The 17,257-nt window shown below is 39.4% G+C and overlaps 1 long non-coding RNA gene across 1 annotated transcript in view; it reads left to right on the forward strand.

The window, feature by feature from the left end:
* LOC113919869 overlaps nucleotides 1–14,614 on the forward strand; it is a 43,005-nt gene extending 28,391 nt beyond the window's left edge. Inside the window, exon 3 of the long non-coding RNA XR_003519142.2 lies at nucleotides 14,333–14,614. This is a non-coding gene — a long non-coding RNA (uncharacterized LOC113919869). The remainder of the gene's footprint in view (nucleotides 1–14,332) is intronic.
* The last annotated feature ends 2,643 nt before the right edge of the window (nucleotides 14,615–17,257 follow it).

A 17,257-nucleotide genomic window follows, 5' to 3' on the forward strand; every position in this document is an offset into this window, starting at 1 on the left:
TTCACATGCTTTTGGCCATTTGTATATCTGCTTTAGAGAAATGTCTATTCAAGCTGTCTTCTTTTTAGCTAAATTGAATCAAACAAAAAACAAAAAATATAACACATAAGGTGAACTAAGTTTCTAGGCACAAGATGGATAGACTTAGGTCCCCTGAGCATCTCCTTTTCTGTCATTTCTGAGATAAATTAATCTTCTGACAATAGCACAAGTATCTGGCCAAGGTGATATACAGTGAAATGATAAACAGATCAAAAGTCCACCCAGCAACTCCACTCAACTTCTATGATAGGTGACATTTAGAATTCTTGCAGAACCAGCAGGACGTCAATCAACCTGGCCCTTGACCCCTCACTCATTGGTCAATTCAAGCATGTAATGCAATCTTTCCTCCAATGGCAAGTAAGCAAGAAAGGATTGGGGTTGTCAGCTATGGGCTAGGTATTAGAAAGCAGGAGATGCTTATTGTTCATCATTGCAATCTCAGTTGGTTGCATTTAGACCTGGTAGGAATAGAGACAACTTGTTACTGGGGAGAGGCAATATTTTAAACCATTCTTGCCCATCAGTTCTTGTGATTTAGTCTTTCAGCTTAGTAGAAAGCATTATAGAATCTTAAGCCAAAAATTTATAATGTGCAATGAGGAAGTAAGAAAAGTCGTAGAATACTGACTGGTGGATGAACCCTATTGGGGGGAAACTTTAGGGTGCCTTGAGGTGGCATAAAATTATTGGGGCACATTTCAAGGGAGACAGAAGTTGTAGGGTAATTTTGGTCATTGTTGATTCTGTCACTGACCCAGAATGTAGACTAAGAGAGGTCTTGTGAGATGCTCTCTTACCACTCTGTTCTTGCTCAGAAAAATTTAGGGTAGGAAGAAGCTGCTTCTAGAGGAAGGGGATCTCAGGGATTGATGTATCAATAGGATACAAAGGTCTCATTTGGGGCACATAAATCCGGGAGTCCTTCATTTTGTAGCAGCCTGGAGGTTAGCAGATAAAGGTCCTTTAAGAATTTCCCCTGAAGTTGAATTCTTCTGGACCAAGACAGCCTCAGCCTTGGGACAGCTCAGTAACCTCTTGTAAGAGATGGCTGGCTTTACAGTTTATCAGTATTTGTTTCCTCCCTCTTAAATACAGAGTACAGGTACCATGAAAACAAAACTCTTTAACTGTAACAACAATAACAATTTGTTGAAAGCTTATAGCATTCCAAATGTCCCTAGTTTTCCTAGAATTCTTCCCTAGTTTGCTTACCATTTCTCTGTTGATATTTCAAAACCCTTAAGGAAAAGCCACCTGCATACCAGACAGTAGGATTTTGTTTCCATCTACATAGGACTTTCAGATGGTGAACTAAAGACAAATAGAACACCAGGATCTAAGATGTAGGATCTCATCCCTTCTCTTTTTGAATGTCAATTTGCAGTGTTTCTTCCTGTTTTCTGCACCAAACAAAATATTATCTATTTTTTTTTATTTACCTAATATTAACTTTGTTAGCTATAATTCTGTGGTTTAAAGAGGAAATAGAGTTGTAGGCAATAAAAATACCTGAGTTAATCTGAAACCTTAATCTATTATAATGATTCTTTTGGCATCGTACATAATACTTCGACTTAATGACCTATAATGAAATTTTTAAATGAAGAGTACTTTTATTCCAACAATCTACCTTTATTCCAAGAATCTATTCTGTTCCAAGAATTTAGTAGATTCTTATTAATTTATTTAAAAAATTTACTGAGCACCTAATGTGTGCCAGATATTTTTCTAATTGTTGGAGGTAGAGCAGGAAAACAAACAAACTGGCCAATGACCTGAATAGCCCTATAGCTATTAAAGACATTTAATCAATAACTAATAACCTTCCAATTCAGAAAGCACCAGGCCCAAATGGGTTCACAGTGAATTCTACCAAACATTTAAGAAAGAAATTGTACCAATTCTACACAATCTCTTTCAAAAAATTGAAGCAGAAGGAATACATCCTAACTCATTCTGTGAAGCTAGCACTACCTTAACATCAAAACCAGACAAAGACATTACAAGGCAAAAAACTACAGACCAATATCTCTCATGAACATAAATACAAAAATTATCAACAAAATATTAGCAAATCAAATCCAACACTGTATAAAAAGAATTATACAAGACAATCAAGTGGTTTTATCCTAGGTGTGCAAGGCTGGTTTGACATTAAAAATCAGTTAATGTAATCCACCACATCAGCAAGCAAAGGAGAAAAATCACATGATTATATTAACAGATACAGAAAAAGCATTTGACAAAATCAACATTGATTTATGATAAAAAAATTCTCAACAATCTAGGAATAGAGGGAAACTTCCTCAACTTGATTAAGACCATCAGCAAAAAACCTCAGCTAAGGGGCGCCTGGGTGGCTCAGTCGTTAAGCGTCTGCCTTGGGCTCAGGTCATGATCCCAGGGTCCTGGGATCAAGCCCTGCATTGGGCTCCCTGCTCAGCAGGAAGTCTGCTTCTCCCTCTCTCACTCCCCCTGCTTGTGTTCCCTCTCTTGCTGTGTCTCTCTCTGTCAAATAAATAAATAAAATCATTAAAAAAAAAAACTCAGCTAAATCATACTTGGTATTGAGAAACTTGAAACTTTCTGTCCAAGATTGTGAACAAAGCAAGGATGTCCCCTTTCACCACTACTTTTCAATATCATACTGAAAGTGCTAGCTAACACAAGAAGACAAGGGGGAAAAAAGGTATATAATTTGGGAAGGAAGAAATAAAACTGTCTTTGTTCACAGATGACATGATTGTTTATGTAGAAAGTTTGAAAGAATTGACCAAAAAAACTTCTAATAAGCAATGATAGCAAGGTCACAGGATACAAGATTAATATACAAAAGTCAATCACTTTCCTATATACCAGTAATGAACAAATGGAATTGGAAATTTAAAACATTATTATTTACATTAGCACCCCCAAAAGCAAATACTTAGGTATAAATTTAACAAAATATGTACATGATCTATATGAGGGAGACTAAAAATCTCTGATGAATGAAATCAAAGAAGAACTAAGTTAACAGAAAGATATTCCATGTTCATGAATAGGAAGACTCAATATTGTCAAGGTGTCAGTTCGTCCCACCTTGACCTATAGATTCAGGGCAATATCAACAAAATCCCAGGAAGTTGTTTTATGGGTATCAGAAACTGATTCCAAAGTTTATAAACAGAACAAAAGACCCAGGATAGCCAACACGATACTGAAAGAGAGCCTAAGTGGAGGACTGCCATTACCTGACTTCAAGGCTTCCTCGAAAGCTACAGTAATCAAGACAGTGTGGTATTGGTGAAAGAACAAATAGATGAGTGGAATAGAATAGAGGGGCCAGAAGTAGATCCACAAAAATATAGTCAACTATTCTTTGACAAAGGAGCAGAGGCAATATGATAGACAAAAGATAGTCTTTTCAACAAATGGTGCTGGAACAACTGGACATCCACAGGGAAAACAATGAATCAGATGCAGAACTTATACCCTTCACAAAAATTAACTCAAAACAGATCACAGATCTGAATGTAAAATGTGAAACTATAACACTCTACAAGATAACATAAGAGAAAATCTTGGTGATGAATTTTTAGGTATGACACCAAAAGCATGATCCATGAAAGAAATAATCAATAAGCTGGGCTTCATTTAAATTAAAAACTTCTGCTCTGTGAGGGACACTGTCAAGGGAATGAAAAGACAAACCGCAGACCAGGAGAAAATATTTGCAAGAGACACATCTGATAAAGGACTATTATCCAAAATTACAAAGAACTCTTAAAACTCAACAATAAGAAAAAAACAAGCTGATAAAATAAATTGGCCCTAACAGATAAAGAATATTTACAGGTGGCAAGTAAACCTATGAAAAGATGCTTCACATCATAAATCATCAGGGAAATACGAATTAAAACAACAAAATATCACTACACACCTATTAGAATGGCCAAAATTTGGAACACTGGCAATACCAAATGCTGGTGAGGATGTGGAGCAATAGAACTCTCATTTATTGCTGGTGGGAATGCAAAAATTGTAGTCACTTTGGAAGACAGTTTCGTGGTTTCTTATAAAATTAAATATATACTTACCATTTGATCCAGCCATCATGCTCCTTGGTATTTACTCAAAGGAGCTGAAAATTTATGTCTACGCAAAAACCTGCGCATGAATGTTTTGGGCAGCTTTACTCATAATTGCCAAAACTTGGAGCAGCCAGGATCCTTCAAAAGCTGAGTGGATAAATAAACTGTGGTACATCCAGACAATATTATATTATTCAGCATTGCAAAGAAATGAGCTTCCAAACCATGAAAAGGGAGAAACCTTAAATACATATTACTACTTGAAAGAAGTCAATCTGAAAAGTTTACATACTATATGAATCCAAGGATGTGACATTCTGGAAAAGGCAAAACTATGGATCAATAAAGAGATCCCTTGTTGCCAGGGGTCGAGGGGAGGAAAGGAGAAATAGGCCAGGCATAGAGGATTTTTAGGGCAATGAAACTGCTCTGTATGATACTACAGTGGTGAATACATGTCATTATAAACTTGTCCAAATGCATAGAATGAACAACACCAAGAGTGAACCCTAAGGTAAACTATGGACTCGGGTCTCATGTCCCACTGGTGAGGAACGTTGACAATGGGGGAGGCTCACAGGAGTAGAGGCTCAATTTTGCTGTGAACCTAAAACTGCTCTGAAAAATAAGGTCTATTAAAAACAAAAGAACAAAAACACAGGCCAAACCCTTGCCCTTGTGACACTAACTGTCAGGAGCTCTGCTGAGCTGGGAGAGAAAGAAAGGGGTCAGCATAGCTGTTTAAAGCAACAAGCCAAAAATCAGAGTTGAGCCTTCAAATCCCTTACTGTGATGGAGTAAGCAAGAATCTAAAGCTGGAGAAAGGGCAGACTCCCTCCTGTTTCATTTCCCTCACTAAATGGCACACCAGGGAGGATCTTTGATGGGTTCGTGGATTCTGGGATTGAAACAGGGGGCTGGGGGGATGGGGAGAAGTTGGCAAGGTCGGGGAGGGCTAGGAGTGAAACAGTACCGGGTACTGAGTCAGAGTGGGGGAAAGTGTCTTCAAGGTTACCCTCTCCTCCCCCCTCCACCTCCACAAGGAGGACTCAGCAGAAGCCCCGTGAAGCTCTGTGCCCAAGGCCTCTCAGAGAGAAAGCCAAGAATGATGGTCTGGGGCTAGAAGTGCAGATCTGTGAAAAAAGCATGTCTGGCCAGGGGCCCTGGGTCCCTGCCTGCACCTCCCTTCCGAGACCCCGATGCACTGGCTGTGAACCAAGTCTGCTGCAGGAATAGCAGCTTTTTCCCTGTGAGCCTGCCAGGTTGGAGCCTTTGAAATCGCCTCTGGTCAGGCCTGAAAAATCACCCATAGGTTTTGAACCAGGACAGTCACATTCTAGACAGTTATGAGGATGAGCCTGTAAAGCAGTTGCTCTACCACATAGGAGTAAGTGCTAACTTACTAAATAAATAAAGCAGGGGAGGCAGATCAGAAATACCTGAGAGTCCGGGGGTAGGGAGGGGTGTGAGAGCAATTTTAGACAAGAGAAGGCAAAGGAGGCCTTGTAAAAAGGTGGCATGGTGTGATAGACTTCCGAATGAGCCTTGCAGAAACCCGGGAGAAGAGCAGGTCATGTAGAGGGAGCAGCAGGTACCAACTGCCAGAGCCGGGATGGAAGTCCTTGTGTGGTATTGGAAGAGGCCCATTTGTCTGGAGTGGAGGGAGCAAAGCAAGGGGAGCAGGGGATGGGTGATGGGAGTGAGAGCTAAGGAGGAACTAGTCCCACAGGGCCTTGGAGCCTCTGACTGGGGATTTGGATTTTTTCTCTGAGTGAGAGGAGAAGCCACTGGAATTGATTGATTGATTGATTGATTGATTGATTTTTAAAGCAATTTCTACGCCCAACATGGGGCTCAAACTCATGACCCGGAGACGAAGAGTCACACCGGAGACCACGTGCTCTACCGACTGAGCTAGCCAGGTGCCCCCAACTGGGGATCTTGAACAGAGGAATGACATGATTTGGCCCTAGCTACCCTGTTGAGAAGGGCTTTAGGAGAGAGGAGGAGATGTTAAGGGCAGAAGCAGAAGGACCTGTTAGGAGGTTACTCTCATCATCTGGGAAAGAGATGATTGATGTTGGCTTGGACCAGGGTGGGGGACTGGAAGAAGGGAGAAGTGGTTGGGTATGGGATCCATTTTTAACACAATGCTCCCATTGTATCCATTCTAAACACACCTTTTAACATACCTGAAATCAGAATGCATCTTACAACGGGGTGGCATCTCCTGATTGCTCTCAGCCAAGTGGCAATCATGATGCAGCTGTTCAGTTAGATAACACGGTCTGGTAATTGCCAGCATCAATCCATAGGTATAGATACAGTGTGACAATTTCTGATTTTAGGTGACTAAATTTCAAAGTTCAATATCCTTGCTCAGAAACACACCATACATGTGGCTTCTCCACTTTATTTCTGGCCCTCCTACTTTTGTATCTGGACATTAACTTTGTCCAGTTTTCTCCAGGCTTCCAGTCTCTTACATCCAGTGAATATCACAGACTGGTACCAGGCTTATCTCCCTGAAAACCAAAGCTGATCATGTCTCTCAGCGCCTGTGTCTTGGATGCTCTATGGTGCTTACAGAATCTGTTCCAAACTCTTCAGCTTCATAGAGGACCCTCCCAATCTTCTCCCACCTATGTCTCCAACTTTATTTCCTGCCGCTCCCTAACTTGTACTTCCTCCATAAGCTATGCTGGAACTCTGTTTCCCGTGCAGCCAGACCCTCGTCCCAAATGTCCCGCTTGCGCCTGTTCCCTCTGTCTTTCTCTCAACTGCTGCTCATCCTTCAAGCTCCAGCTCCAAGCAGACTTAGTTATTCATCGTCTCACAAAACATGCCACCTGGAAATTCTAGTCATCTGCTCACCCATCTATCTCCTCCAGGAGGTTGTGAGTTGGGGACCTCATTCATTTTTGCCACACAAAATCCCCTAACATAGCAATACACTTGGCACAGAACAGGTATGCAATATTTGTAAGAGTCTTTATTATAGTGCATTTGACCAAAACCATAGTAGACAATGATAGAACCTACCTCATAAAGATGTTTTAGGAGTTTTGAGGATTTTGTAAGATAAGGCATACCCCAGGTACAAAGAACAGTGCTTGGTACATAAGTGCTCAATAAATATTTCCTCTTTTCAGAGTTTATATTGCATTGTGAAAAAGATTACTATTATGTTTTAATTATCATAATGCACTTTTAACCTCATCTGAAAAGTATAACATGTCTTTTCAAGCCTCAGAATGGGATTTGTCCCATCACAGAAACTTCTGGTGTGTTCACTGAAAAAGAAAAAAAGCAGTGAAAAGAGGAGGTAACCCCATTTTATTTCTCTCTTGGTGACAACGTGCTAGAATCTATGATTATTTGAACAGTCTAAATATAGAGCACTGATGACCCAAAAGCTCTTCTCAAATTTCATCTTTTTCTAATAGCTTCTGAAAAAACACTCCCAGGAGTGTCAACTCGTAATGTCAGTTTAGGTAGTTGATGTGATTTACAGCAGCATATTGCATTTTATCTCATTGACTTTAACTCACAAGTGTCTACTCATGTCCAGCCTGCTCTGGTCACGATAAATGCATCATCCAATTACTCCTTTAGTCTGTTTGCTAATATGGAAATAAGCAATTTAATGCATTGGTAAAGTCACAAAAGCAGACATCATTGGGCCTCTGTTAACTCTGACTAATATGCAAGACTCTGAACAATACTTTGATGTGCACTTCCTTCTATGACTTAGGAGTTCTCCTGATTGCTAAATTGACACTGATGAATTTTAATACATGATTATTAAATTCCCCTAAGGCTTTTAAATAAAAGTCTCCAATAAATTCATCTTGATTGGTGCACTATTGTTCTTGATATTTATAATGGCTCCCGCTTTGCTCTTTTTCTTATTTGAGATGTTGAGAAACTGTAGAGTTTATTGGGTAAGTGGGAGTCTATACATGCATAATTTTCAAATTAGCGTGATCAACATGAGATTTAAAGTACACTTGGGGAATACGTTTTTAATCTCCCCCATCCTCCCTTTCCTTCTTACGGATAACCTTGATTCAATGCTTCATGTGAAATAGAAGCAAACAGGTACTTTCTCCTCTTCCTCCCACTCTGCAGCCTCTTGAATCAGGACCCACTCTCCGTCTTTCATCTGCTGCTATAGGACGAAACATCCCTTCTCCTTGCTAAAGTCAACCCTTCCCTTGAGTTCTGGGTCTCATCCTCTTGCACCTCCTCTAGCACTTTTCTCCTACAAATAGACCCCTCTCTCCTGCACTATTGATTTCCCTCTCTTTGGGTTTGTTCCCATCAGTCAACAAAGCGACTCTTGACCCCCCTTTCCTGTCTAGCTGCTGCCCCATTCTCCTGCTCCCGCACAGCAAAACTTCTCAAATGAAAGCGCTCCCCCCATTACATCACCTACTTTCTTTCCTCAATCCATTTCAGTTAGATCTTTGTCCTCCCCTCTACATCTGAAACGGCATCAGTGGCCTCCATGGCACCAAATGCAATGGTCACTTTTTGCCTTCATCCAACTCAGCATCTTAGTGGCATGTCTCCCAACTGTCTACTCTCTTCTTGAAACTCTCTTTTTTTGGGCTTTGGTGATAACCTGCTCCCCTGATGTTCTTTTTATTTTACTGCCTATGAACTGTGGGCTGCTAACTCCCAAACATATATATTCAGGGCACCTGGGTGGCTCAGTCAATTAAGTTTTTGCCTTCAGCTCAGGTCATGATCTCAGGGTCCTGGGATTGAGGCCCACATCAGACTCCCTGCTCAGTGGGCAGTCTGCTTCTCCCTCTCCCTCTGCCTGTCACTCCCCCTGCTTGTACTCTCTCTCTGTCAAATAAATAAAAATCTTTAAAAAACCCACAAAAAAACAAGAAATATATATATTCAGATCTGACCTTTCCCAGGATCCCAACTTGTATATCTAAATACAATTTGGCATCTCCACTTGAATGTTTAATGAACATCTCATACCTAATTGTTTATTGTGATCACCTTTCCATGTAAATATATACATTTAGAATCCTTCTGCTGTTCACTCTGCCCAATATTCTCTTCCTTCAACCTTTCCCTTTATTTCCTGTCCTTTCTCCTAAACCAGCGTCCAGTAGAATTGGTCCCTGGGTGATTCCATAGCATCCAGTAGTTCTCTTTTTGGTAATTAGCACACTTACAGTCAATTACTCAAATGTATTATTATCTGTTTAATGTGAATCTTACCCCTTTAGTCTCTAAGATTCTTCAAGCCGGAGATTTTCTGTGTTATTTAGTGTATTTTGAGTGCTCAACACAGTGTCTTGCACATATTAGGAGCTCAATAAATATATTAATTTTTTGCCTTTGTATTTCAATGTTATTTCCTTTTTTTCACCATTATAAGTAATTCTACAATCAACATTCATATTGCTAAACATTTGGCATGTCTTTAATCCCATTCTCAGAACAATCCCTAGACATAGAATCACTGGTTATACTGATACACATTTTCACATCTTTTGTTATAGTGTGGTAGTCTGCAAAATGGCCACCATTAACTTCTTCCCTCTATGAGCAAGCCACTCATTCATTAAAAGGTGATGCCTCCTTCCCTTATCTTTGAATGATTTGCTTTGACCTTCAGAATGTGATAAAAGTAGGATCACCAGAAAAAAAATAAAAGATGCCCAGTAAAACTAGAATGTCAACTACACAGAAAAAAATGGGATATACTCATACTAAAATTATTTGTTATTTATCTGATACTCAAATTTAACTGGGCATCCCGTTTTTTATTTGCGAAATCTGGCAACACTAGGTAAGTATAATGATACTACACACTAGGTTGGTATGATGATGCTATTCCAGTTTTAGGCCTAGCCTTTAAGAAACCTGGCAGTTTCTACTTTTGCTGTCTGGAAGTCAGCTACCATGCCATAAAGAACTTTGGGCCAGACTCCTAAATGAAGAGGTCACCCAGAAAAGTCTAGGAGGATGAGATGTCATTTTGGATGTTCTAGCCCCAGCTGGGTCCCCAGTCCTGGGAGAGTAGGATCTAACAGCATGTGTCCAGGTAGATTTCAGAACTACTGATCTCCCTGTTGTTGAATGGGAGTGTCTCTTGTAGGTTTCCTGTCCCTTTTTCACCTTTGTATGCCTGGTGGGGGGTGGCATGGGGTAGAATGAGGGAGAATTGGGGAGGGGCAAAAAACAACGCACAGTTCTCCAGATCCAGAGTTGCTGCACCCATATCTGGAAATGATGCAGATCATGAAATATTGAACTTTGACTGTGGTGGATTACATATAACCACAGATTCTTTGCCACTTCTCTGATTAAGAGGTGGAGTCTGTTTCCCCTTTCACAGGGACCCTGGGATGGCCTTGTTTTTTACCCGAATAAAATAATTTACCTGAAGAATGTGGTGATGTGAAGTTACATGACTTTCAGGAAATAGCGTTCTGGAAAATCGGCTCTGAAACTTTTTCTGAAAGTCCTGATTTATAGCATTTGCCAGTTTCTGTGATGTAAATATTGCCATGCTGACTGATTTCAAGCTACCAATGGGAGATCACTGGACATGGAGCTGGAAAGAGATATGCATCACCAGCTTTTAGAAGCTGGTGCTGGTCGGCTCTGGTAAACCACTGCTGGCAGACCTAGGCGTTGAGAGGTCTGTCAGCTTCCATTTTTGCTTTCTTGGCATCCAACTGACATGAAGGATCCTTGGGCTTGTGTCCTGAATGATGAGGGGCACGCGGAGAAGAAAGGAAGCCTAGAGCATTCCAGCTGAGGGCAGCTGCTTGAGTCGCACTGGGCAACATTACATAGTGAGTGAGACCTTGTAGCCAACTCAGAGAAATGTGAGAAACAATACACTGGTGTGGATTTAAGCAACTATATTTTGGAAAGGCTTATTAGTCAGCAGTAGGTAACTGCCATATTGCCAAGTTGCCATAAAAAAGTTGTTTCATTAGTCCTGTTAAAAATATATGCAAGTGCCTTGCTCTTTACACATTAGCCCACCTTCTACATGAATATTACCAGGTTTATAAGTTAGGGAAAAAAGTACATTGCCGTTTAATTTGCATTCTTTGAAAATGAGTTTGAATATTTTTCAAATGCTTATTGGCCATAAACTGACTCTGCCCATTTTTCTTTCAATTTTTAAGGGCTCTTTATATTTAAGTAATAGTAACCGCAAATGGGGAATATTTTGCTGTATATGTGGCTACACAGTTTGCTCAGAGGCTCTTTGCAGTAAAAGTTTAACCTCTTTATACAAGAAATAGTGCCTGACTAGACAATTTTCTGAGTGTTTCTTGTAACACGAGCATCTCTAGTTTTTGGCTTGTGTACTTGTTTTTAGTATTCCTTAAATTATTCTAATATTTTCTCTGGATTTTCTTACTAGTGATTTTCTTCAAATGAAAATTTTCTCTGAAACCCAGTACGACACATTCCGCCCCTTCCCCTCACCAGTCCAGAGTGAACCTACTGGCTTGGGCTACTGCAGTAGGTTAAGTCTTCAGCCATCCTTGGGTTAAACCTTGTAGAAAGTCTTTGGATAAACTGCAGTTATATTTCATACCAATTTTAATCTCACAAATTTGAAAGAACATGACACAAAGATGTTATTAGTTTTTTTTTAAGATTTTATTTATTTATTCAAGAGAGAGAGGGAGAGACCATGTGGGGGGCTGGGGGGCAGAGGGAAAGGGAGAAGCAGACAGCAGGGAACCCCATACCATGGATCCCAGGACCCCGGGATCACAAACCGAGCCGAAGGCAGACACTTAACAGGCTCAGTCACCCAGGCGCTCCAAAAATGTTATTAGTTTGCACAAATTTCAAACACAGTTGGTCCTTGAACTGTATTTGCTGACCCCAACCTCTGCAATTGAAAATCCCCTTAGAAATTTTGAGTCCTCCAAAACTTACTAATAGCCCACTGTTGGCCAGAAGCTTTACTGATAACGTAATCAATTAACACAAATTTTATATGTTATACATATTACATACTGTATTATTACAATAAAGTAAGCTAGAGAAAAGAAAATGTTATTAAGAAAATCATAAGAAAGAGAAAATACATTTACAATACTATACTGCATTTACTTTAAAAAATCTACATATAGGGACACCTGGGTGGCTCAGTCGGTTAAGTGTCGAACTCTTGATTTTTGGCTCAGGTCATGATCACAGGGTCATGGGATCGAGCCCCTCATCAGGCTCTGGCTGGGTATGGAGACTGCTTGGGATTCTCTCTCTTTCTAGCTTCCTCTGCACTCAGCACCCCCACCCCAACCCCTGCTGTCTCTCTCTCTGTCCCCCCCCAAAAAATCTGCGTATAAGTGGACCCATGCCGTTCAAACCCATGTTGTTCAAGGGTCAACTATAACGTGAATCCTTCCAAACTAAAATGTACTTTTATTGGATTGGATTTTGGAGTAAAAAAATGAGCATTAATGGAAAAACTGGTGAAATATGACTAAAGTCTTGAATTCAGTTAATAGTACTCATGTTGGCTTCTTAGCTTAGGCAAATGTACCACGGTAACATTTAACAATAGGAGAAACTAGGTGAGGGGAGTGCAGAAAGTGTATACATTATTTTTGTAAACCTTTTCTGTACATTTTTTGAAGTATTTTTTTAAGTGACTAAAAATTAGCTCTAAGATACACTGTATAATGTTATAAGCTTATGTATTCTGAGAATGCTAATCCTTACATTATATTGATTTCTTCTGGGGAACAATCTGTTTAGAATTATGCAAGTTTTGAATTATGTGAGGTTTTTAGTATCTTATCCCATGAATATAATTCACTACCATCTGAATTATATATTTACATCCTGTTTTGTAAACTGAAATAGGAAAAACTGAAGATTTAAGCTAAAAGAAATCCATCCTCCCAATAAAAATCAAAACACAAAACTAAAACTCTTTCCCAGTTTTTTACATCAGAATTGTGGCAATAAAGCCTTAAACTCCATGTACTTTGGACAAGTACATGATGATCAAAGACCTGAATTTAAGTGGGGAATCTGGAAACCAGGTCCCCAGGTAGGGCTCCGTCTGACTCTATGAGGTAGAAATGTGAGCACAGGCATCCAAATCTTGCAGGCACAGTCATAAATCTTTATGAGAAATTTGGCTTTTGCCCATGTAATTGGTAGGATCCACTCCCCTCCCCCACACTCACTTTGTGTTTTTCATCACAGCAGTGTCTTGGGAGTGGTGGTGGTGGGGGGGTGTTTGTCATCATTTCATATTCCTCTGTAGGTTTCTTTGTAGATAAAATGTATCTTTTTATAGGCTTCACACTTGTAAAAGAAATTCCAATCATTTAAATTCAAGATGTTTCAGGGTTCAGTTTTTACTGTTTACCTTTCTATTTAGAGTATATCTCTTGAAATTGTATAACACACTCCCCTATGCCTCATTTCTTATAAGAGCATCTCTCTGATATTAAGTGGCCTTTGGATAGAGTGTAGTTAAATTTCACACTAATTTGAATGAACAAATTTGAAACAGTGAGCAACAAAATATTACTGAAGTCTTACTTTTATACTGTATGCTGAAATAATATGAGTACCCACACTAAAAATTGTTTATTGTATATTAAAGAGTAACTTTGATGTAAGGAACACATTACAATGGCCTAGGTTTATGTGTACTGAGACTGTTATTTCTTAGATTTATTCTTTTTTTTTTTGGACATTACATTTATTCTTAAGGGAGATGTCTGGATGTCTTATGAATGTTTTGAGTTATGTGAAATTTTCAGGAGCTATTCTTAGCGTGGTTCTCCAGTGGCTTGGATGATCCAACTCCCTACTGTGAATCTGTTTTATTATTATTGCTGATGTGATTGCTAATGATGGAAGTTATTGGTTGCTTAATCCTGTGCCACGTGTATTATTCCATTATCTATGAGGCAGGCGTTATTATTAATATCATGTCCATTTTGTAAATGAAAAAAAATCTCATGCTTGCCAAATTTAAGTAACTCGTGTCCCAGGGAGTATCTTTGGATTTAGGGCTGGAATGAAGATTTCTTTCTCTGTCAGTTCCAGGATTTTTACTGACCAATTTAGTATAAAATATTTACCGCACTTGCCTCTGTTTGTTCAGCCCTGTGGAAAGGTAGGTAGGTCTTTGTTTCTGTGGTCTTACAACTTTAACTTTGGATCTGCTTCTTTGTTCTCAGGCCACTCATCTGCCTTTTTGGAAGGCAGCCACCACTTTACCTCTGGAATTGTTCAAGACCGAAGAAGCTGTTTCACCTATTTTGTTTGCTTACTTGTTTTTGCTTGCTTCTTTTCATGTGTGGGTTTTTTCACATCTGTTAAAATCACTCAAAGTTTTGTTTTTTCTAAAGGGAGCTTATCCCTTTCTGTTTCTTTAAACAACAGTGTCTGTAATCACTATTTTCCTCCTTCCTAGGAGTAGTTGATATTACGGATTATAAAATGGTAATAAATAGCATTTTTTTCCCTGAAACCCTTTTTCCTTTTAGAATTAAAAAAATGGGGCACCTGGGTGGCTCAATCAGTTAAGCATCTGTCTTTGGCTCAGGTCATGATCCCTGGGTCCTGTAACTGAGTCCCGAGTTGGGCTCCCTGCTCAGCGGGGATTTTGCTTCCCCCTCTCCCTCAGCTGCTCCCCCTGCTCTCTCTCTCTCTCTCAAATAAATAAAATCTTAAAAAAAAAAAGGGTAAATCTACTCATCTTGAACAGAGACAATTTGATTCCAGCACGTCTGAGGCATTCCATGGCCTATGATGTAATTTCCTCCCCTAAATCTTTCAATCGAGGGAGACAGAGTAACCCCAGGTTAGGGAAGAAACTAAATTTTTTCAGTGTTTTCTAATTTGGGGGTATGGCTAAACATCTGGAATAAAGGAATGTGGGTTGAGCCAGAATCGGGGCTTTCATACTCCACGCAGTTTTATATTTTCTATTTAGAAAAGTATAATCACTTTCATAAATTCCTATTAACCAAAGAACTAAAGCCATACTCCATTACTGTAATAATCTCTGCAGAACCTTCATTATTAATTTGATTTCTGTCACTCCACTAAAAGTGAGCTTCATGAAGGCAAGGACTTTGTCACAGAAGACTGCCTGACACGTAGGAATGAAGTTCTTTTCAATGAACGAGTTATGGTTCAGTAACTGAGATCTCATTAAAGAAGCTTCATAAAACTAAGGAAATATGTAGAAAACAGCAAAATAGAAGGAGCACTGGATAAGGCGTCAGGAGGAAGGCTTGGTTCTACTTTCAGTTTAACTTTCAGCTGATGAACTTTATAACTTTGGGTAAGTTCCTGAACCACTCTAAAAATCTAAAAATGAAACCCTTTGGATAGTGAGCTATGCTTTGCTTTACTTTACTTTCTGAATATTAGCCCTGATTCAAGATTTGGTTTATGGAATACTAAGATATGGTACACTTAAACAGTCTGTATTTGATGCCATAGATTATACGTTAGCATATTTCTTAACTAACATATTAAGGTGTGTGACTTACACTATAGACTTAGTAACTATTGAATTTTAAAATTTATGTTGTATCAAATATCACCTGTTAAATAGAATCCAATATCTTTTTAAAAATACATTTTTCCTAGGGCCTTTTATATTTATGAATGTGACTATGTATTTACTAAATGATTTCACATTGATCCTTTGCTAATTTAAAGATTTTTTTATTTATTTATTCATGAGAGGCAGAGACAGAGAGAGAGAGAGAGAGAGAGAGAGAGGCAGAGGGAGAAGCAGGGTTCCCACTGAGCGGGGAGCCCGATGCGGGACTCGATCCCAGGACCCCGGGATCATGACCTGAGCCGAAGGCAGACGCTTAACCATCTGAGCCACCCAGGCGCCCGATCCTTTGCTAATTTAAAAGCTGTTCATCTTAGTGGAGGTTCCTTGTTGTTGGAAGGCCAGGTCCAGTGGGAAGGTGTTGGCCAGATTCACCTTACAAATCAAAGAAGCCAAGCCTGTGATTCAGACTACCTATCTATACTTGTCAAGCAGCCAGAGGAGAGACAATGTCCCCATTGGAATACAGCATTTTCTTATCCTCGTGATCACCTGAAAATGCCAAAGGCAAAGGACAAGTTGAATCCTGCTGCTAGAGAGGCCTGAGAGTGTTTATTTTGCTCTCAACTTAGAAGAGGAGGTAACTGGGACTCTTGATATCTGGCACTCCACTACCTTTGTCCAACAAGCACATTCCTAAGAAAGGCAGAACATCTAAAGGCAAAAAGAAAGCAGCCTTTGATGGTTCTTTTATTTATTTATTTTTCCCTTAATACCTATTTTGAGGCAGATACTGTGTTTTCAGGCCAATGTTTTACAAACTTATTTGTACGTTTATGAACTGCAGAATGTAAGAAATACACTTTTCAATTTCAACCCGGTACACCTGTGTATGCACCTGCAGGCATGCATGGACACACATACAGACATACATATGAACTTAAAACTGAAACTAAATTTCTTCCAAACAATGTCTAAACTATCTACAGTTGAGCCATCTGATATATTTTTTTTAAAGATCTTTTTTTTTTTTTTTTTTTTTTTTTTGACAGAGAGAGACACAGCGAAAGAAGGAACACAAGCAGGAGGAGTGGGAGAGGGAGAAGCAGGCTTCCCGCTGAGAGGGAGCCCGATGCGGGACTTGATCCCAGGACCCTGGGATCATGACCTGAGCCGAAGGCAGACACTTAATGACTGAGCCACCCGGGTGCCCCATCTGATATATATATATTTTTTAATATTATTTCAGTGTTGTAAACTTTTACATTGGAAAAAACACTGCTCTATATGTTTTCAAGGGATTCCAAGAGAAATTATGGCCCTTGACCAACAGAGAACATATGGTTCATCAAATAATCAACAGAAAGCCAAACATAATGAATGACATCCTGGGTGCTGGGACCAATGGATATCCACATGCAAAAGAATGAAATTAGACAATTACCTACACTATATATAAAAATTAACTCAAAATGGGTCAAAGATATAAGAGGTGAAATTATTAAAGTCTTAGAAGAAAACATAAATCTTTAAGACCCTTGATTGGGCAGTGGATTCTCAGGAAAGGCCCTTAAAATCCAAGAAACAA

Source organism: Zalophus californianus, chromosome 3 (genome assembly GCF_009762305.2).
Source record: "Zalophus californianus isolate mZalCal1 chromosome 3, mZalCal1.pri.v2, whole genome shotgun sequence".
NCBI classification, from domain to species: Eukaryota; Metazoa; Chordata; class Mammalia; order Carnivora; family Otariidae; genus Zalophus; species Zalophus californianus.